This window comes from Bombina bombina, chromosome 3 (genome assembly GCF_027579735.1).
Source record: "Bombina bombina isolate aBomBom1 chromosome 3, aBomBom1.pri, whole genome shotgun sequence".
NCBI classification, from domain to species: Eukaryota; Metazoa; Chordata; class Amphibia; order Anura; family Bombinatoridae; genus Bombina; species Bombina bombina.
In genome coordinates this window covers 1,046,073,661-1,046,097,445 of record NC_069501.1, presented here as the reverse complement: position 1 = coordinate 1,046,097,445, position 23,785 = coordinate 1,046,073,661, and the positions used below count along the sequence as shown (strand labels likewise).

General features: G+C 41.5%; 1 protein-coding gene across 1 annotated transcript in view; it reads right to left on the bottom strand.

The window, feature by feature from the left end:
- Positions 1-23,785, bottom strand: part of GTSF1 (gametocyte specific factor 1) — a 425,087-nt gene that overhangs the window by 22,158 nt on the left and 379,144 nt on the right. The window lies entirely within an intron of this gene.

The window sequence follows — 23,785 nt, the reverse complement described above, 5'->3', positions numbered from 1 at the left end:
CTCACAGCTCTGCTGTGAGTGATTACCTCCCTCAAAACAAGTTTTGAAGACCCCTGAGTTCTGTAGAGATGAACCGGATCATGCAGGGAAGACAATAAACTTCTGACTGAATTTTTTGATGCGTAGCAAAAGCGCCAAAAAAGGCCCCTCCCCCTCACACATAACAGTGAGAGAGATCAGTAAACTGTCATAAATTAAATAAAACGACTGCCAAGTGGAAAAAAATAGTGCCCAAAACATTTTTTCACCCAGTACCTCAGAAAATTAAACGATTTTACATGCCAGCAAAAAACGTTTAACATTAATAAATTGAGTGTTATTAAAAAGCCTGTTGCTAGTCCCTGCAAATTAGGCTAAAGTTTTATGCATACAGTATAATTCCAGTGAAGTGCCATTCCCCAGAATACTGAAGTGTAAAATATACATACATGACAGCCTGATACCAGTTGCTGCTACTGCATTTAAGGCTGAGTTTACATTATATCGGTATGGCAGAATTTTCTCATCAATTCCATTGTCAGAAAATAATAAGCTGCTACATACCTCTTTGCAGATTAATCTGCCCGCTGTCCCCTGATCTGAAGTTTACCTCTCCTCAGATGGCCGAGAAACAGCAATATGATCTTAACTACTCCGGCTAAAATCATAGAAAAACTCAGGTAGATTCTTCTTCAAATTCTACCAGAGAAGGAATAACACACTCCGGTGCTATTATAAAATAACAAACTTTTGATTGAAGGTATGAAACTAAGTATAATCACCACAGTCCTCTCACACATCCTATCTATTCGTTGGGTGCAAGAGAATGACTGGTAATGGCAGTTAGGGGAGGAGCTATATAGCAGCTCTGCTGGGTGAATCCTCTTGCACTTCCTGTTGGGGAGGAGTTAATATCCCATAAGTAATGGATGATCCGTGGACTGGATACACTTAACAAGAGAAAAAGGACACAGTTATGCTATTACACTCTGGGTGCAGGGCCAGAGAGACACAAATGTTGACACAGCAGCTGAGGTATATGTAGAACCCTCTGAAGCAGTTGAGACTGGGGTAGCAATAGTTAGTGTGCAAATAGTGAGTTGTGGGGGTAGACTAGATCCAGAAATGCCCGGTCAGGGGCCACTGCTCAGAGGTCAAGGGATAGTGGATCTTGGGGCCAAAGTTGGTGATAAATAAGTGTGGAAGCAATGTGCTGTCCCTTGGTGCACACAATTTCAGTGAGGCCTAGTAGTCCCTTAGAAGGAGAGCTGGGGGAGGGTATAATGTGCCTACGGAACCAGGTAAACTAACATAGTGCTGTAGGCAAATCTACAATCTAAAGACCCAAGGTATGCACTAGCAGACTCTTGCAGAGTTAATGATGGTGCTCAGAGACTTAAGGTTGGGTCAGGAGGCTTCAGGGACGTGTGGTATGAGAGTGTATTTTTATTACCTCACCTAGAAATTCCACGTGGGTAAAGGCCTCAGGGATCCTACTATCCAATACCTCCCCAAACACAGAAGAGATGTGGGGGTTGTTTCTGTCTTTAGGGCGTCTCAGTTCTGGAGCTCTGGATTCTTCCTCCTGCAAATGGCAGGCTCGCCTTGAAGCCCAGAGTACCTAGGCCCTTCGTGTAGGCCCAAGATGGCGTTCGTTCGCGCCAACTCCACAACAGCTAATCCAGGGATGCTCCAAGGCCCACGGAACTCCACAAATAGCTGGTGGGCCTCTCCGACCCCCTTTCACTCCTCTTCTGTAGTCAAGAAGACCTCTCAGCAACTCCAGGGACACACAGGCCCACCTCCTCCAGCCCTCGTCGTCAACTTTGTCCGCCGAAACAATCTCAGTCATTCAGTAGCCCTCTGGAGCAACACCACCCACTGGAGACGGACGGCAAGCGCCCAATGTCATCCACCAAACTCTCCCCAGGATGGCTCTCCTATTCCGCAGTGGGGAAATGCTGGTCCTATGTGCAGGTGAGAGTCCACCTCGATGGAAGCAGGGATCGCCCAGGCAGGGATTTAAATGATAATAACGTAGCCTCCGGAACGGAGCCCCAACCCTCCGGAGAGCTAAAGCACCTGCCGCCTCAGTCTCTGCTGGTCTTAGCTGAGCGCCTCGCTGCTACAATGCTGGTAGTAAGCACAAGTGCGGTGCAGGCCTCTTCTAAGTAAGCATTACTCACTTGTCGGGTGTAATAAGATATATTAGCCCTGAATACTATCTTTAGTGTGGACAGAAAGCTCTTAAAAGTAACTTTTGTAAGGCTCGTTAAGCAGAGCTCCTCACAGACATGTCCGTTCAGTCTGGCAGTTAGTTAAAAAGGCCGTTTAATATCCCATTCTTATAAAATGAGTGAAATGAAGCTATACAAGAACTGCTGCTGGCTGTAGATTTACCCATAACACTATCTAAATAAACATGGGGCAGCAAACCCAAGCACCACCTTGCTGTAGCATGATAATGTTACATGCGGACAAATTCTGCCCTCTCTGCCAATGCCATGCCTATTTTGGCACAGCACAACCATTAACATTTGTAACCGTATACTATTTATTTTTTGCAAGCTAGTGACGTGCAGTGATAGGAGGCAGCGCCTCCCCTGCCAAATCAGAAGAAAAAAACAATTTATTTAAGAACTTACCTGATAAATTAATTTCTTTCATATTGGCAAGAGTCCATGAGCTAGTGACGTATGGGATAATAATACCCAAGATGTGGAACTCCACAGAAGAGTCACTAGAGAGGGAGGGATGAAATAATAACAAACAGCCATTTTCCCTTTGAGAAAATTAAATCCACAACCAAAAAAATAAAAATAAGTTTTTCTCATAAATGAAAGAAAAAAACTTAAAACATAAGCAGAGGAATCAAACTGAGACAGCTGCCTGAAGAATTTTTCTACCAAAAACTGCTTCCAAAGAAGACCAAGTGCTGCTTTGCAAATCTGATCAACTGAAGATTCATTCTTAAAAGCCCACGACAGAGACTGAGCTGTAATTCTGAGGCGGGCCTGACCCGACTCCAAATAAGCCTGATGAATCAAAAGCTTTAACCAAGATGTCAAGGAAATGGCAGAAGCCATCTGACCTTTCCTAGAACCAGAAAAGATAATAGACTAGAAGTCTTCCTGAAATCTTTAGTAGCTTTAACATAATATTTCAAAGCTCTTACCACATCCAAAGAATGCAAGGATTTCTCAAAAAAATCTTAGGATTAGGACACAAAGAAGGGACAACAATTTCTCTATTAATGTTGTTAGAATTCACAACCTTAGGTGAGAATTTAAATGAAGTCCACAAAACTGCCTTATCCTTATGGAAAATCAGAAAAGGAGATTCACAAGAAAGCAGATAATTCAGAAACTCCTCTAGCAGAAGAGATGGCCAAAAGGAACAACACTTTCCAAGAAAGTAGTTTAATGTCCAAAGAATGCATAGGCTCAAAAGGAGGAGCCTGTAAGGCCTTCAAAACCAAATTAAGACTCCAAGGAGGAGAGATTGATTTAATGACAGGCTTGATACGGACCAAAGCCTGTACAAAACCGTGAATATCAGGAAGCTTAGCAATCTTTCTGTGAAATAAAACAGAAAAAGCAGAGATTTGTCCCTTTAAGGAACTTGCAGACAAACCATTATCCAAACCATCCTGAAGAAACTGTAAAATTCTAGGAATTCTAAAAGAATGCCAAGAGAATTTATGAGAAGAACACCATGAAATATAAAAGTCTTCCAAACTCGATAATAAATCTTCCTAGAAACAGATTTACGAGCCTGTAACATAGCATTAATCACTGAATCAGAGAAACCTCTATGACTAAGCACTAGGCGTTCAATTTCCATACCTTTAAATTTAATGATTTGAGATCCTGATGGAAAAACGGACCTTGGAGACAGAAGGTCTAGCCTTAATGGAAGTGGCCAAGGTTGGCAGCTGGACAGCCGAACAAGATCCGCATACCAAAACCTGTGAGGCCATGCTGGAGCTACCAGCAACACAAACAATTGTTCCATGATGATTTTGGAAATCACTTTTAGAAGAACAACTAGAGGGCGGGAATATATAAGCAGGTTGGTAACACCAAGGAACTGCCAACGCATCCACTGCTTCCGCCTGAGGATCCCTGGACAGGTACCTGGGAAGTTTCTTGTTTAGATGGGAAGCCATCAGATCTATTTCTAGAAGACCCCACATCTGAACAATCTGACAAAATACATCTGAATGGAGCGACCACTCCCCCGGATGTAAAGTCTGACGGCTGAGATAATCCGCTTCCCAATTGTCTATACCTGGGATATGAACCGCAGAAATTAGACAGGAGCTGGATTCCGCCCAAGCAAGTATCCAAGATACTTCTTTCATGACTTGGGGACTGCGAGTCCCACCCTTATGGATTGACATATGCCACAGTTGTGTTATTGTCTTTCTGAAAACAAATGAACGGTTCTCTCTTCAACAGAGGCCACACCTGAAGAGCCCTGAAGATAGCACGGAGTTCTAAAATATTGATTGGTAACCTCGCCTCTTGAGGTTTCCAAACCCCTTGTGCTGTCAGATCACCAGACAGCTCCCCAACCTGAAAGACTTGCATCTGTTGTGATCACAGTCCAGGCTGGACGAATAAAAGAGGCCCCTTGAACTATAAGATGGTGATATAACCACCAAGAACCTTCGAAAAGATTCTTGGAGCTGTCGTTAGACCAAACTGAAGAGCGACAAATTGGTAATGCTCGTCTAGAAAAGAGAATCTCAGAAATTGATAATGGTCTGGATGAATCGGAATATGAAGATAAGCATCCTGTAAGTCTATTGTGGACATATAATGCCCTTGCTGAACAAAAGGCAGAATAGTCCTTATAGTCACCATTTTAAAAGTTGGCACTCTTACATAACGATTCAAAATTTTCAGATCCAGAACTGGCCTGAAAGAATTTTCTCTTTGGGACAATGAATAGATTTGAATAAAACCCCAGACCCTATTCCTGAAATGGAACTGGTATGATTACCCCTGAAAGCTCCAGGTCTGAAACACACTTCAGAAAAGCTTGAGCCTTTACTGGATTTACTGGGATGTGTGAGAGATAAAACCTTCTCACAGGAGGTCTTACTCTGAATCCTATTCGGTACCCTTGAGAGACAATACTCTGAATCCAATGATTTTGGACAGAATCTGCCCAAATGTTTTGGAAGAATCTTAATCTGCCCCCTACCAGCTGAGCTGGAATGAGGGCAGCACCTTCATGCAGACTTGGGGGCTGGCTTTGGTTTCTTAAGCGGTTTGGATTTACTCAAACTTGAAGGTTTCCAATTGGAACAAGATTCTTTGGGGGAAGGATTAGGTTTCTGTTCCTTATTTTGTCGAAAGGAACGAAAACGGTTAGAAGCTTTAGATTTAACCTTAGGTCTTTTATCCTGAGGCAAAAACACTCCCTTTCCCCCCAGTGACAGTTGAAATAATTGAATCCAACTGAGAACCAAACAACTTATTACCTTGGAAAGAGATAGTAATCTAGACTTAAATATTGGAATGCTGACATGGTATCTAAGCCACAAACTCTTCTAGCTAAAATAGCAAAAACACAATTTATGCTTACCTGATAAATTTATTTCTCTTGTGGTGTATCCAGTCCACGGATCATACATTACTTGTGGGATATTCTCATTCCCAACAGGAAGTTGCAAGAGGACACCCACAGCAGAGCTGTCAATATAGCTCCTCCCCTCACTACCATATCCAGTCATTCGACCGAAAACAAGCAGAGAAAGGAGAAACCACAGGGTGCAGTGGTGACTGTAGTTTAAAATTAAAAAATACCTGCCTTAAAATGACAGGGCGGGCCGTGGACTGTATACACCACAAGAGAAATACATTTATCAGGTAAGCATAAATTGTGTTTTCTCTTGTAAGGTGTATCCAGTCCACGGATCATACATTACTTGTGGGATACCAATACCAAAGCTAAAGTACACGGATGAAGGGAGGGACAAGGCAGGTACTTAAACGGAAGGAACCACTGCCTGTAAGACCTTTCTCCCAAAAATAGCCTCCGAAGAAGCAAAAGTATCAAATTTGAAGAATTTTGAAAAAGTGTGAAGCGAAGACCAAGTCGCCGCCTTGCAAATCTGTTCAACAGAAGCCTCATTCTTAAAGGCCCATGTGGAAGCCACAGCTCTAGTAGAATGAGCTGTAATCCTTTCTGGAGGCTGCTGGCCAGCAGTCTCATAGGCTAAGCGGATTATGCTTCTTAGCCAAAACGAAAGAGAGGTTGCCGAAGCCTTTTGGCCTCTCCTCTGTCCAGAGTAGACAACAAACAAAGCAGATGTTTGACGAAAATCTTTAGTAGCTTGTAAATAATACTTTATTACACAATCTTGACGTGGTTCGTGCTTTAGACGTTCCTTCTTTGAAGAAGGATTAGGACACAATGATGGAACAACAATCTCCTGATTGATATTCTTATTAGATACCACCTTAGGTAAAAACCCAGGTTTGGTACGCAGAACTACCTTATCTGCATGGAAGGTCAGATAAGGAGAATCACATTGTAAGGCAGATAACTCGGAAACTCTACGAGCCGAGGAAATAGCTACCAAAAAAAGAACTTTCCAAGATAAAAGTTTGATATCTATGGAATGAAGAGGTTCAAATGGAACCCCCTGAAGAACTTTAAGAACCAAATTTAAACTCCAAGGTGGAGCAACAGGTTTAAACACAGGCTTGATTCTAACTAAAGCCTGACAAAATGCCCGAACGTCTGGAACATCCGCCAGACGCTTGTGCAAAAGAATAGATAGCGCAGAAATCTGTCCCTTTACGGAACTAGCTGACAATCCTTTCTCCAATCCTTCTTGGAGAAAAGATAATATCCTGGGAATCCTGACCTTACTCCATGAGTAGCCCTTGGATTCACACCAATAAAGATATTTACGCCATATTTTAGGATAGATTTTCCTGGTGACAGGCTTTCGTGCCTGAATTAAGGTATCAATGACTGACTCGGAGAAAACCACGCTTTGATAAAATCAAGCGTTCAATCTCCAGGCAGTCAGCCTCAGAGAAATTAGATTTGGATGGTTGAAAGGACCCTGAAGTAGAAGGTCCTGTCTCAGCGGCAGAGTCCATGGTGGAAAGGATGACATGTCCACCAGCTCTGCATACCAAGTCCTGCGTGGCCACGCAGGTGCTATCAAGATCACTGATGCTCTCTCCTGCTTGATTTTGGCAATCAGACGAGGGAGCAGAGGAAACGGTGTTAACACATAAGCCAGGTTGAAGGACCAAGGCGCTGCTAGAGCATCTATCAGCGTTGCCTTGGGGTCCCTGGACCTGGATCCGTAACAAGGAAGCTTGGCGTTCTGGCAAGACGCCATGAGATCCAGTTCTGGTTCACCCCAACGAAGAACCAATTGTGCAAACCCCTCCGGATGGAGTTCCCACTCTCCCGGATGAAAAGTCTGTTGACTTAGAAAATCCGCCTCCCAGTTCTCTACACCTGGGATATGGATAGATGATAGGTGGCAAGAGTGAATCTCTGCCAAGCAAATTATTTTTTAAACTTCTAACATCTCTAGGGAACTTCTCCGACTGAAATCTGATGAACCTCATTGTCGCTAGATGAGGCCAAGCTTGAAGAGCATTGAATATCGCTCTTAGTTCCAGAATGTTTATTGGAAGGAGTCACTCCTGAGTCCACGATCCCTGAGCCTTCAGGGAGTTCAAGACTGCACCCCAACCCAGAAGGCTGGCATCTGTCGTTACAATTGTCCAATCTGGCCTGCGAAAGGTCATACCTTTGGACAGATGGACCCGAGATAGCCACCAGAGAAGAGAATCCCTGGTCTCTTGGTCCAGATTCAGTAAAGGGGACAAATCTGTGTAATCCCCATTCCACTGACTGAGCATGCATAGTTGCAGCGGTCTGAGATGTAGGCATGCAAATGGCACTATGTCCACTGCCGCTACCATTAAGCCGATTACTTCCATGCACTGAGCCACCGAAGGGCGAGGAATGGAAGAACACGGCAGGAATTTAGAAGTTTTGATAACCTGGCCTCCGTCAGGTAAATCTTCATTTATACAGAATCTATCAGAGTCCCTAGGAAGGAAACTCTTGTGAGGGGGGATAGAGAACTCTTTTTCTTGTTCACCTTCCACCCATGCGACCTCAGAAATGCCAACACTATGTCCGTATGAGACTTGGCAATTTGGAAGTTTGACGCCTGAATCAGGATGTTGTCTAAATAAGGGGCCACTGCTATGCCCCATGGCCTTAGAACCGCCAGAAGCGACCCCAGAACCTTTGTAAAAATTCTTGGGGCTGTAGCTAACCCAAAGGGAAGAGCTACAAACTGGTAGTGCCCGTCTAGGAAGGCAAACCTGAGAAACCGATGATGATCTTTGTGTATCGGAATGTGCAGATAAGCATCCTTTAAATACACTGTAGTCATGTATTGACCCTCCTGGATCATAGGTAGGATGGTACGAATAGTTTCCATCTTGAATGATGGAACTCTGAGGAATTTGTTTAAGACCTTTAGATCCAAAATTGGTCTGAAGGTTCCCTCTTTTTTGGGAACCACAAACAGATTTGAGTAAAATCCCTGTCCCTGTTCCTCCTTTGGAACTGGATGGATCACTCCCATAACTAGGAGGTCTTGAACACAGTGTAAGAATGCCTCTCTCTTTATCTGGTTTGCAGATAATTGTGAAAGGTGAAATCTCCCTTTTGGGGGGGAAGCCTTGAAGTCCAGAAGATATCCCTGGGATATAATTTACAACGCCCAGGGATCCTGGACATCTCTTGCCCATGCCTGGGCAAAGAGCGAAAGTCTGCCCCCTACTAGATCCGTTACCGGATAGGGGGCCGTTCCTTCATGCTGTCTTAGAGGCAGCAGCAGGTTTTTTGGCCTGCTTACCCTTGTTCCAGGTCTGGTTAGGTCTCCAGACCGCCTTGGACTGAGCAAAAGTTCCCTCTTGTTTTGCATTAGAGGAAGTTGATGCCGCACTTGCCTTGAAGTTTCGAAAGGCGCGAAAATTAGACTGTTTGGCCCTTGGCTTGGACCTATCCTGAGGAAGGGCATGACCTTTTCCTCCAGTGATATCAGCAATAATCTCCTTCAAACCAGGCCCGAATAGGGTCTGCCCCTTGAAGGGAATGTTAAGCAGCTTCGAATTTGAAGTAACATCAGCTGACCATGATTTAAGCCATAGTGCTCTGCGCGCCTGGATAGCAAAACCAGAATTCTTAGCCGTTAGTTTAGTCAAATGAACAATGGCATCAGAAACAAAAGAATTGGCTAGCTTAAGTGCTCTTAGCTTGTCAAGTATTTCATCCAATGGAGTCGCTACCTGTAAAGCCTCTTCCAGAGACTCAAACCAGAACGCCGCAGCAGCAGTGACAGGCGCAATGCATGCAAGGGGCTGTAGGATAAAACCTTGTTGAATAAACATTTTCTTAAGGTAACCTAACTTTTTATCCATTGGATCTAAGAAAGCACAACTGTCCTCGACAGGGATAGTAGTACGCTTTGCTAGAGTAGAAACTGCTCCCTCCACCTTAGGCACTGTCTGCCATAAGTCCCGTGGGGTGGCGTCTATTGGAAACATTTTTCTAAAAACAGGAGGGGGAGAGAACGGCACACCTGGTCTATCCCATTCCTTAGTAATAATTTCTGTAAACCTCTTAGGTATTGGAAAAACATCAGTGCACACCGGCACTGCATAGTATTTATCCAGTCTACACAATTTCTCTGGCACTGCAATTGTATCACAGTCATTCAGAGCAGCTAAAACCTCCGAAGGTGTTCAGCTTAAATTTAAATGTAGAAATATCAGAATCAGGTTGCATCATCTTCCCCGAGTCAGCAATATCACCCACAGAAAGAAGCTCTCCTAGCTTCTGCATATTGTGAGGCAGTATCAGACATAGTTCTTAAAGCGTCAGTATGCTCTGTATTTCGTCTAACTCCAGAGCTATCTCACTTTCCTCTAAATACAGGTAGTCTGGCTAATACTGCTGACAGTGTATTATCCATGACTGCCGCCATGTCTTGTAAAGTAAACGCTATGGGCGCCCTGGATGTACTTGGCGTCATTTGAGCGCGAGTCCCTTGAGCGGGAGTCAAAGGATCTGACACATGGGGAGAGTTAGTCGGCATAACTTCCCCCTCGTCAGATTCCTCTGGTGATAAATTTTTTAAAGACAGAATATGATCTTTATTGCTTAAAGTGAAATCAGTACATTTGGTACACATTCTAAGAGGGGGTTCCAACATGGCTTTTAAACATAATGAACAAGGAGTTTCCTCTATGTCAGACATGTTTATACAGACTAGCAATGAGACTAGCAAGCTTGGAAAACACTTTAAATCAAGTTAACAAGCAAATATAAAAAACGGTACTGTGCCTTTAAGAGAAACAAATTTTGTCAGAATTTGAAAAACAGTGAAAAAATGCAGTAAATCAAACGAAATTTTTACAGTGTGTATAATAGGCTAACAGAGCATTGCACCCACTTGCAAATGGATGATTAACCCCTTAGTTAAAAAAAAGGATAAAAAAAACGATAGACTTTTTTAACAGTCACACAAAACTGCCACAGCTTTGCTGTGGGCCTACCTTCCCCAACAAACGATTTTGGAAGCCTAAAAGAACTTTAGAGATGTCCTGTAGCAATCAGGGAACTCCTGGATGTCTCAGTCTGTAATAGTTTATGCTCAAAAAAGCACTAAACTAGGCCCCTCCCACTAATATTAACACAGTGGAAAGCCTCAGGAAACTGTTTCTAGGCAAATTTAAGCCAGCCATGTGAAATAAACTAGGCCCCAACGTTTTATCACCAAAGTATATATAAAAACGTTTAAACATGCCAGCAAACGTTTTATATTGTAAATATAAAAGAGTATTACCTCAGAAAGTAAGCATGATACCAGTCGTTATTAAATCACTGTATTCAGGCTTACCTTACATAAATTTGGTATCAGCAGCATTTTCTAGCCTTCACATCTTCTAGAAAATTATTAACTGCACATACCTCATAGCAGGATAACCTGCACGCCATTCCCCCGCTGAAGTTATCGCTCTCTTCAGTCATGTGTGAGAACAGCAATGGAACTTAGTTACAACCTGCTAAGATCATAGAAAACACAGGCAGATTCTTCTTTTATTCTGCCTGGAACAAAATAGCACAACTCCGGTACTATTTAAAAATAATAAACTCTTGATTGAAGCAAAATAACAGCTACATTTCACCACTTATCTCTTACTACCTCCATGCTTGTTGAGAGTTGCAAGAGAATGACTGGATATGGTAGTGAGGGGAGGAGCTATATTGACAGCTCTGCTGTGGGTGTCCTCTTGCAACTTCCTGTTGGGAATGAGAATATCCCACAAGTAATGTATGTTCCGTGGACTGGATACATCTTACAAGAGAAACACAGATTTAACATCAATTTTGATGATATAAAAAATGGCATCACAGATAAAATGATTAGCATGTTGAAGCAAGCTAACAATGCTAGACAAATCAGGATCCATTTCCTGTTGCGCTAAGCTTTCCAACCATAAAGTTGATGCAGCTGCAACATCAGCCATAGAAATGGCAGGCCTGAGAAGATAGCCAGAATATAAATAAGCTATCCTTAGATAAGATTCAAGTTTCCTATCTAAAGGGTCCTTAAAGGAAGTACTATCTTCCATAGGAATAGTAGTACGTTTAGCAAGAGTAGAAATAGCCCCATCAACTTCAAGGATCTTTTTCCAAAACTCCAATCTAACTGCTGGCAAAGGATACGATTTTTTAAACCTTGAAGGAGGAATAAAAGTACCACCAGGCCTATTCCATTCCTTAGAAATCATATCAGAAATAGCATCAGGAACTGGAAAAACCTCTGGAGTAACCACGGGAGGTTTATAAACAGAATTTAAACGTTTACTAGTTTTAATATCAAGAAGACTAGTTTCCTCAATATACAATGTAATCAACACCTCTTAACAAGGAACGAATATACTCCATTTTAAATAAATAAATAGATTTGTCAGTGTCAATATCTGAGGAAGGATCTTCTAAATTAGATAGATCCTCAGAGGAGGATAATTCAGTATACTGTCGGTCATTTGAAAATTCATCAACTTTATGAGAAGTTTTAAAATACCTTTTACATTTATTAGAAGGCGGGATGGCAGACAAAGCCTTCTGAATCGCATCAGCAATAAAATCTTTTATATTCACAGGTATATCATGTACATTAGATGTTGAAGGAACAACAGGCATTGTACTATTACTGATGGACACATTCTCTGCATGTAAAAGCTTATCATGACAACTATTACATACCACAGCTGGAGATATAATCTCCACAAATTTACAACAAATGCACTAAGCTTTGGTAGAACTGTTACCAGGCAGCAGGGTCCCAACAGTGGTTTTTGAGACAGGATCAGATTGAGACATCTTGCAAATGTAAGATAAAAAAACAGCATATAAAGTAAAATTATCAATTTCCTTATATGGCAGTTTCATTAAAAATGCAAACAGCATAGCCCTCTGACATAGAAAAAGGCAAGAGGCATAAAGGAATAGTGTTTTAAATAATGAAATTGTCTGGTGCCAAGTATGACGCACAACGCACACTGAAAACGTTTTGGCGCTAACAACATCCGGAAATAACACAAGGTTGACAGACGCAACCTTGTGCAAGGAACTCGGCGTCAACTAAGATGCCGGAAATGACGAATTTGTGTCATCTGATGTACCTTTGTTCCAAAAAAATTATCGCTCCAAGAATGACGCAATAAACTTTGGCATTTTGCGCCCTCGCAAGCCTAATTTTGCCTGCGAAATTTAATGAAAAAGCAGTCAATAGAGAAAAGACTATACCCCAGGTAAGAACATTTTTTTCCTAAATATGTTTTTCCCCAAATATGAAACTGATAGTTTGGAAAAGGAAATATACATAAACCTGACTCATTGCAAATATAAGTACAATACATATATTTAAAACTTTATATTAATGCATAAAGTGCCAAACCATAGCTGAGAGTGTCTTAAGTAATGAAAACATACTTACCGAAAGACACCCATCCACATATAGCAGATAGCCAAACCAGTACTGAAACAGTTATCAGTAGAGGTAATGGAATATGAGAGTATATCGTCGATCTGAATAAGGGAGGTAGGAGATGAATCTCTATGACCGATAACAGAGAACCTATGAAATAGATCTCCCGCGAGGATTCAATAGGTGATACTCCCTTCACATCCCTCTGACATTCGTTGTACTCAGAGGAATCAGGCTTCAAAATGCTGAGAAGTAGAATCTAAGCACAAACTTACTTCACCACCTCCATAGGAGGCAACGTTTGTAAAAACTGAATTGTGGGTGTGGTGAGGGGTGTATTTATAGGCATTTTGAGGTTTGGGAAACTTTGCCCCCCCTGGTAGGATTGTATATCCCATACGTCACTAGCTCATGGACTCTTGCCAATTACACGAAAGAAATGTATTATTATTAATTAAAAAAAAAAAAAAAAGTTGAGTGGTTTGTTCATTTACTTTTTGTGACCACGCCCCCCCAGGTACCCCCCTCCCAACGCCGGCGAGCGATCCCCATCTATGTTGTGTAATTAAGGAGAGGCAGTGAGCCATTCAGCTGCCCTCCATTGATTGCGCAACATTGATGCTTGATAGTGTTAATAGCTCACTATCAGCTAGCACCAACCAGTGGTATCTCTTGCGGGCCCATACACGCTCCAATAGAGGCAGTTCTCAAAACCGCCTCTATGATGGAGCTAATCAATCAGCCATCAGCACTGCCAGGGAGGTGTGCCAGGCGTGGACGACGTGAGTGATGACGGACTAATGCTGGCGAGATCTAACTGAAGAAGCAGGAGGAAGCTGCTGCCGAGTCGACTCATGTGTGACACTGTGACTGCGTGTCGTGAGTGAGACAGACTGACTGTCAGTCCCCGAGTCCCGTGGCGACTAGTGTGTGTTTGCACTCAGGACGGCAGCTTGTATACCATGGGTGACTAGGATTGTAGCACATTACCCTTGGTTCCTTGTTTTTGGGAGTATTCTTATTGGTGCAGCGCGAATACTCGAGTCTGGGACTGAGAGTAAAAAGACCACCGTGGACATGGAGTGTACTGCAAATGGTAAGGGGTGATCTGCTACTCAGGGACTGTATGCTAAAGAATTGGCCTTAGGAGTCGGTTACTTATTATGGGTAAAGTGTATCATAGAAATGTTGTAAGAAAACAAAGTCAGTGAGATCGCTTTTTAGGTATTTGGATCATAAACTTTATTGCCCTCAAAATAATGTTTGTATCCTGTGCATTGATTAATGTTTAGCAGCCTGGTTGCTTAGAGTGTAAGGCAGACAGCTTAACGCGTTGGTTGCCAGATAGGACGTTTTGTAGTCTAGGAGTCAAAACGTTAAATATTTGAGAGGAAAAAAGTGGCATGGGGGAACTAAATGTAGAACTTGAACCCTTGGCTGTCCAGCTCTCTGTTGAATTGTTTGACTGTTACTTTGTTATCATGCCCTGAACTTACTCCACCACTAGGCTATTGTCTGCTGTCTATATGGAGGAAACAGCGGAAGGTCACAGCGGAGGGTCACAAAATGCCCAGTGCATGTGCTGATAACCATAACCACCATTGTGCTACTTACAAATAGATTTGCTTAAAGGTCTACACCAATTTTTTTCTTATTTAAAAAGATAGATAACCCCTTTATTACCCATTCCCCGTTTTTTGCATAACCAACACAGTTATATTAATATACTTTTTACCTCTGTGATTACCTTGCATCTAAGCCTTTGCAGACAGCCTCCTTATCTAAGTGCCTTTGACAGACATGCAGTGTAGTCAATCAGTGAAGACTCCTAAATAACTTCACGGGAGTGAGCACAATGTTATCTATATGACACGTGAACTAGCACAGTCTAACTGTGAAAAACTTTCAAAATGCTCTGAGCTAGGAGGCGGTTTTCAACTGTTTAGAAATCAGTTTGAGCCTAGCTAGGTTTAGCTTTTCAAAAATACCACCAAGGGAACAAAGCAAATTTAATGATAAAAGTAAATAGGAAAGTTGTTTAAAATTTGCATGCCCTATCTGAATCATGAAAGTTTAGTTTTGACTTTACTGTCCCTTTAAGTGCAGAAAATTACTTAATCATGGAGTATTTACATATTTTGAAGTATTGAAAATGTGTATGTATAATGGAAAATACATATCGGGTGGGGTTTTTTTGTGGGGGGGCTTTATTTTTCATGTGTACATAATTATCGTTTTTTATTTGTTTTAAAATGCATTTACATTTTCTGTATAGAATTTTTTTGGATAACAGCCTAATACATATTTTATCCAAGGCTGTGTTTGCCCCCACACAAGTATAAATATATTTAAAATAAATAAAATTGCTGATCCTGAACAGAAAACAGCAAGTGAACCAAACTGGAGCAGCAGTCATATCTAATCACCAATCACAATTGGTGTTCTGCTCAGGAGCTGCAAATGTGTGCAGCTCTCAAGTGGGATTTTACCTATGTGTTTAATTCATTTGCCTGGTTAAATTCATTGTATGCTAGGCTCAGTAATGCAAAACATGTATGCTCAATTTTATTTAGAGCATGTCATTTTTTTGTAGAATGACCCTTTAAAAACAAACTTACTTAGGAACTGCATAACGTCTGATGAGAATGACAGCCCACAAGCCAATCAGGAGAGACATACATAGCATGTGCCCTTTGGAAAGGTACAGTAGTGCACATGCAAAGGGACTACACACATGGTTAAATAACACAATTTATGCTTACCTGATAAATTTATTTCTCTTGTGGTGTATCCAGTCCATGGATCATCCATTACTTGTGGGATATTCTCATTCCCAACAGGAAGTTGCAAGAGGACACCCACAGCAGAGCTGTAATATAGCTCCTCCCCTAACTGTCATAGCCAGTCATTCGACTGAAAACAAGCCGAGAAAGGAGGAACCATAGGGTGCAGTGGTTACTGTAGTTTAAATTAAAAATTTACCTGCCTTAAAATGACAGGGCGGGCCGTGGACTGGATACACCACAAGAGAAATAAATTTATCAGGTAAGCATAAATTGTGTTTTCTCTTGTAAGGTGTATCCAGTCCACGGATCATCCATTACTTGTGGGATACCAATACCAAAGCTAAAGTACACGGATGAAGGGAGGGACAAGGCAGGAACTTAAATGGAAGGAACCACTGCCCGTAAAACCTGTCTCCCAAATATAGCCTCCGAAGAAGCAAAAGTATCAAATTTGTAAAAGTTTGAAAAAAATATGAAGCGAAGACCAAGTTGTGGCCTTGCAAATCTGATCAAAAGAAGCCTCATTTTTAAAGGCCCAAGTGGAAGCCACAGCTCTAGTGGAATGAACTGTAATCCTTTCAGGAGGCTGCTGTCCAGCAGTCTCATAGGCTAAGCGGATTAAGCTTCTTAGTCAAAAAGAAAAAGAGGTTGCCGAAGCCTTTTGACCTCTCCTCTGTCCAGAGTAGAAAACAAACAAAGCAGATGTTTCACGAAAATCTTTAGTAGCTTGTAAGTAAAACTTTAAAGCACGGACCACGTCCAGATTGTGTAACACAAGGATGGAACAACAATCTCTTGATTGATATTCTTGTTAGATACTACCTTAGGTAAGAACCCAGGTTTGGTACGCAGGACTACCTTATCCGTATGAAAAATCAGATAAGGAGAATCACATTGTAAGGCAGATAGCTCAGAGACTCTATGAGCCGAGGAAATAGCTACCAAAAAAAGAACTTTCCGAGATAAAAGCTTGATATCTATGGAATTAAGAGGTTCAAACGGAACTCCTTGAAGAACCTTAAGAACCAAGTTTAAGCTCCATGGTGGAGCAACAGGTTTAAACACAGGCTTGATTCTAACTAAAGCCTGACAAAATGCCTGAACGTCTGGAACATCTGCCAGACACTTAACTAGCTGACAATCCTTTTTCTAAAACCTTCTTGGAGAAAAGATAATATCCTAGCAATCCTGACCTTACTCCATGAGTAACCCTTGGATTCACACCAATAAAGATATCTACGCCATACCTTATGGTAAATTTTCCTGGTGACAGGCTTTCGTGCCTGTCTTAAGGTATCAATAACTGACTTGGAGAAGCCACGCTTTGATAAAATCAAGCGTTCAATCTCCAGGCAGTCAGCCTCAGAGAAATTAGATTTGGATGGTTGAAAGGACCCTGAAGTAGAAGGTCCTGTTTCAGAGGCAGAGACCATGGTGGAAAGGATGACATGTCCACTAGATCTGCATACCAGGTCCTGCATGGCCACGCAGGTGCTATCAGAATCACAGATAATCTCTCCTGCTTGATCTTGGCAATCAGTCGAGGGAGCAGAGGAAACGGTGGAAACACATAAGCCAGGTTGAAAGACCAGGGTGCTGCTAGAGCATCTATCAGTGTCGCCTTGGGATCCCTGGACCTGGATCCGTAACACGGAAGCTTGGCGTTCTGGCGAAACGCCATTAGATCCAGTTCTGGTTTGCCCCAACGATGAATCAGTTGTGCAAATACTTCCGGATGGAGTTCCCACTCTCCCGGATGAAAAGTCTGACGACTTAGAAAATCCGCCTCCCAGTGCTCTACACCTGGGATATGGATAGATGATAGGTGGCAAGAGTGAATCTCTGCCCAGCAAATTATTTTTGAAACTTCTAACATCTCTAGGGAACTTCTCGTTCCCCCTTGATGGTTGATGTAAGCTACAGTCGTGATGTTGTCCGACTGAAATCTGATGTACCTCAGAGTTGCTAACTGAGGCCAAGCCTGAAGAGCCTTGAATATCGCTCTTAGTTCCAGAATATTTAATGGAAGGAGAGACTCCTCCTGAGTCCACGATCCCTGAGCCTTCAGGGAGTTCCAGACTGCACCCCAACCTAGAAGGCTGGCATCTGTCGTAACAATTGTCCAATCTGGCCTGCAAAAGGTCATACCTTTTGACAGATGGACCCGAGATAGCCACCAGAGAAGAGAATCCCTGGTCTCTTGGTCCAGATTCAGTTGAGGGGACAAATCTGTGTATTCCCCGTTCCACTGACTGAGCATGCATAGTTGCAGCGGTCTGAGATGTAAGCGTGCAAACGGCACTATGTCCATTGCCGCTACCATTAAGCCGATTACTTCCATACACTGAACCACCGAAGGGCGCGGAATGGAATGAAGAACCCGGCAGGAATTTAGAAGCTTTTATAACCTGGACTCCGTCAGGTGAATTTTTATTTCTACAGAATCTATCAGTCCCTAGGAAGGAAACTCTTGTGAGTGGGGATAGAGAACTCTTTCCCTCGTTCACTTTCCACCCATGCGACCACAGATATGCCAGTACTACGTCCGAATGAGACTTGGCAATTTGGAAGTTTGACGCCTGTATCAGGATGTCGTCTAAATAAGGGGCTACTGCTATGCCCCGCGGCCTTAGGACCGCCATAAGCGACCCTAGAACCTTTGTAAAGATTCTTGGGGCTATAGCTAATCCCAAGGGAAGAGCTACAACTGGTAATGCCTGTCTTGAAAGGCAAACCTGAGAAACCGATGATGATCTTTGTGTATCGGAATGTGAAGATAAGCATCCTTTAGATCCACTGTAGTCATATATTGACCCTCCTGGATCAGTGGTAGGATGGTACGAATAGTTTCCATCTTGAACGACGGAACTTTGAGGAATTTGTTTAAGATCTTTAGATCCAAAATTGGTCTGAAGGTTCCCTCTCTTTTGGGAACCACAAACAGATTTGAGTAAAAACCCTGTCCCTGTTCCTCCTTTGGAACTGGATGGATCACTCCCATAACTAGGAGGTCTCGTACACAGTGTAAGAATGCCTCTCTCTTTATCTGGTGTGCAGATAATTGTGAAAGGTGAAATCTCCCTTTTGGGGGGGAAGCTTTGAAGTCCAGAAGATATCCCTGGGATATAATTTCCAACGCCCAGGGATCCTGAACATCTCTTGCCCACGCCTGGGCAAAGAGTGAAAGTCTGCCCCCTACTAGATCCATTCCCGGATAGGGGGCCGTTCCTTGATGCCACACCTGCCTTGAAGTTTTGAAAGGCACGAAAATTAGACTGTTTGGCCCTAGATTTGGACCTGTCCTGAGGAATGGCATGACCTTTTCCTCCAGTGATATTAGCAATAATCTCCTTCAACCAGGCCCGAATAGGGTCTGCCCCTTGAAGGGAATGTTAAGTAGCTTAGATTTTGAAGTCAAGTCAGCTGACCATGATCTAAGCCATAGCGCTCTGCGCGCCTGTATAGCAAAACCAGAATTCTTAGCCGTTAGTTTAGTCAAATGAACAATGGCATCAGAATAAAAGAATTGGCTAGCTTAAGTGCTCTAAGTTTGCCAAGTATGTCATCCAATGGAGTCTCTACCTGTAAAGACTCTTCCAGAGACTCAAACCAGTACGCCACAGCAGCAGTGACAGGGGCAATGCATGCAAGGGGCTGTAGGATAAAACCTTGTTGAATAAATATTTTCTTAAGGTAACCTAATTTTTTATCCATTGGATCTAAAAAAAGCACAATTGTCCTCGACAGGGATAGTAGTACGCTTTACTAGAGTAGAAACTGCTCCCTCCACCTTAGGGACTGTCTGCCATAAGTCCCGTGTGGTGGCGTCTATTGGAAACATTTTTCTAAAAATAGGAGGGGAAGGGAACGGCACACCTGCTCTATCCCATTCCTTATTAATAATTTCTGTAAACCTTTTAGGTATTTGGAAAAACATCAGTACACACCGGCACTGCAAAGTATTTATCCAGTCTACACAATTTCTCTGGCACTGCAATGGTATCACAGTCATTCAGAGCAGCTAAAACCTCCCTAAGCAACACGCGGAGGTGTTCAAGCTTAAATTTAAATGTAGAAATATTAGAATCAGGTATCTTTCCTGAGTCATTAACATCACCCACTGACTGAAGCTCTCTTTCCTCAGCTTCTGCATATTGTGAGGCAGTATCAGACATGGTTCTTAAAGCGTCAGTATGCTCTGCATTTTGTCTCACCCCAGAGCTATCTCGCTTACCTCTAAGTTCAGGTAGTCTGGCTAATACCGCTGACAGTGTATTATCCATGACTGCCGCCATGTCTTGTAAAGTAAACGCTATGGGCGCCCTAGATGTACTTGGCGCCATTTGAGCGTGAGTCCCTTAAGCGGAAGTCAAAGGGTCTGACACGTGGGGAAAGTTAGTCGGCATAACTTCCCCCTCGTCAGATTCCTCTGGTGATAAATTTTTTAAAGACCGAAAATGATCTTTATTGCATATAATGAAATCAGTACATTTGGTACACATTCTAAGGGGGGTTCCACCATGGCTTTTAAACATAATAAACAAGGAGTTTCTTCTATGTCAGACATGTTTATACAAAATAGCAATGAGACTAGCAAGCTTGGAAAACACTTTAAATCAAGTTAACAAGCAAATATAAAAAACAGTACTGTGCCTTTAAGATTAACAAATTTTGTCAGAATTTGAAAAACAGTGAAAAAAAGCAGTAAATCAAACTAAATTTTTACAGTGTGAATAATAGGCTAACAGAGCATTGCACCCACTTGCAAATGGATGATTAACCCCTTAGTTCAAAAAACGGATCAAAAAAACAAAATAGACGTTTTTTAACAGTCACAACCAACTGCCACAGCAAGCTTTGGCCCTACCTTCCCCAATAAATGACTTTGGAAAGCCTTTGGGCCCTTTAGAGATGTCCTATAGCATTCAGAGGGCCTTTGAGGGAAGCTGGATGTCACAGTTTAAAAGTTACAGTTGGTGCAGTTAAAATTACATACAACAACAGTGGAAATTGTTTCTAGTCAAAATTTAAGCCAGCCATGTGGAAAAAACTAGGCCCCAATAAAGTTTTATCACCAAAGCATATATAAAAACGATTACACATGCCAGCAAACGTTTTATATTGTAAATATCATAAGGGTATTACCCCTGGGAGTAAGCATGATACCAGTCGTTATTAAATCACTGTATTCAGGCTTAACTTACATTAATCCGGTATCAGCAACATTTTCTAGTGTTTTCCATCTCTAGAAAAAATTATAACTGCACATACCTGATAGCAGAATAAACTGCACACCATTCTCTCGCTGAAGTTACCTCATCTGTGTAATCCCCTCAGACATATGTGAGAACAGCAATGGATCTTAGTTACAACCTGCTAAGATCATAGAAACCTCAGGCAGATTATTCTTCTATTTACTGCCTGAGATAAAATAGCACAACTCCGGTACTATTTAAAAATAACAAACTTTTGATTGAAGAAAATAAACTAGCTATATTTAACCGCTCTCCTACAACGTCCTTGCTTGTTGAGAGTTGCAAGAGAATGACTGGCTATGACAGTTAGGGGAGGAGCTATATTACAGCTCTGCTGTGGGTGTCCTCTTGCAACTTCCTGTTGGGAATGAGAATATCCCACAAGTAATGGATGATCCGTGGACTGGATACACCTTACAAGAGAAATATAGTTACATACAAGCACTTGTTCAATAATAATAATAATAATGCTGTTATGAATTAGATGGAGGTCACCTCACGCCGGTAAGTTAACTACTGTCAGTGTCATGTATGGTGGCGGAGATGGTCCTATTGACACCGTCTCTGGAGTTCATTGTTGAGTACACAAGGCTTTGAGCAGCATATTTCCCGAGGCCTAAGCACAACTAAATTCACTAGTTACCAGTGAGTAATTCCTTATTCCATCTAGAGCATTGCAACTGACAACAAGTCTGACATTATTATACTTGGAGAATTTTGTTTTAATTTACTCCCTCCCCTAATAAGATGTTTGCAGATGCCCCTGGTTGTGTCAGTGTACTAAGCATTTAAGTAGTTAACAGGCTGACTTAGGTATTTATGTATATATTGTATTCAAGTGCTTTAGTGCAATGTATCCTAACCATGGTCCTCAAGTACCCCCAACAGGCAAGGTTTTCATTATAGCTGAACCTGTGCACAGGTGAAATAATCAGCTGATCAGTAACACCATGGTTACTAACATGCTCTCACCCATCAGCTGATTATTTCATCTATGCACTGGTCCTGTTGGGGGTACTTGCGGCCCACGGTATGTGTTTCTCTGACGTATCATATCTAGTGCCTCACCAGCCTCTGACCTCACGTCACTGATGCAAGCTAAACTTGCTATGCTGAATGAATTGAAAGTAATGCTGCAGATCTATAAAAGGCTGACTCGAAAATATATTACATGAATCTTTGTATGGTATTTTACCAAATATTTCCTCAGATGACTAGATTAAGTAGGCTGTTATCCTTCAACTTTTAATCATCATATGCATAGTTTAAAACAAATATCTAATCAATATCAGTGCTGACTTCACACTTTGCTTTACTGTGATCATGGGGGATTTCACCATAATCTCAAGATTTTTTAAGTGAACTTCCTTAAACGGAGTAGGGAAATAAAGTAACTTTTAGGGCTGCAACAACTAATTGTTATAAATCTATTTTGAAAATAGTCGTCAACGAATCTCATAATCGATTAGTTGGTTTGCAATTAGTTGGTCTGTGCACAACACCAGCTGCTTCACTCTGATGAGCTTATGCATATGGTATTGTGTTTTGTGGTTATGTCCTTAGCCTAAAGGACGTCTACAGACATTTATTTTTTAATGACAGTATAAGTTTACAATTACTCCTGGGTTATGTGCAACCCTGAAATAAAATAGGTGTCTTCATTTGGATTATTAATATTAAAATCTGGTGATTTGGGACTATGCTTTGCATTATATAGTGCCTAGCTTGTTATTTACACCTAGCCCTAGATTAATGGGAGTTATTTGAATTGATGTGCACTATTTGTTTTCACAATTATTAGCAAATGCTATTGATGATTATATGTACTGTATAGATAAATTTGTATGTGCTGTTATTGATATAAAGTCCTTAGTGCTTTTAACTTTTTTTTTTAATTGTTTTTTTAGATTATTAATACATTGTGATAATATGTACCAGATTCAAGTATATATCTATATATCTTATTTGTAGAGCAGACTAGATATTTTTCCCTAACCTTATATGTGGTTATTTACCATTGCATATAGATATTCAAGATATTTCTTATGTTAGAAGTCCAGGCTTACTTTGTTGAGAAGCCCCTTGCCAAGGTGGAAAACACTTTGCATTGGTGGAGCTATCAAAGATAAATATCCTACTTTGGCGAAATTAGCAAAACCCTAATTATGCATCTCAGGCACCTCAACACCATCTGAGCGCCTCTTTACTGCTGCAGGCAAAATAGCTTGCAAAAAAAGAGAGCCAGCCTCAGCCTGGAGCATGTGAACATGTTGACATTTTTGCATTTCAATGCAAAGTTTCTGAGAGTGTGAATAACAAAGTTATAAACAGTGACAATAAGTTTTTTCAAACAGTTTGTGGTTTTGGTTTGCTTAATTATTAAAATGTGTTATGCTGCTTAAAAATTAGACAGTTGTGTTATTGTAAAGTTTTAGTCTAAAGTTTATATTTGTTACACTCAGTATGTGGATTTTATTTAAAATATAGAAAACATTTTTTTTTTAAATCAGATTAGTCTATTAATCGGAAAAAAAAATCGTCCGATCAATCGTTTAAAAAATAATAGTTAGTTGCAGCCCTAGTAACTTTGCCTGTATATTACAGATGCCCACTACCTTGGAAGTCCCGGGACAAGCATCCTGATTGGATCTTTAAAGTCCATTGTATGGGGTGGGATATGGATACTAAAATATTAAAAGTTAAAA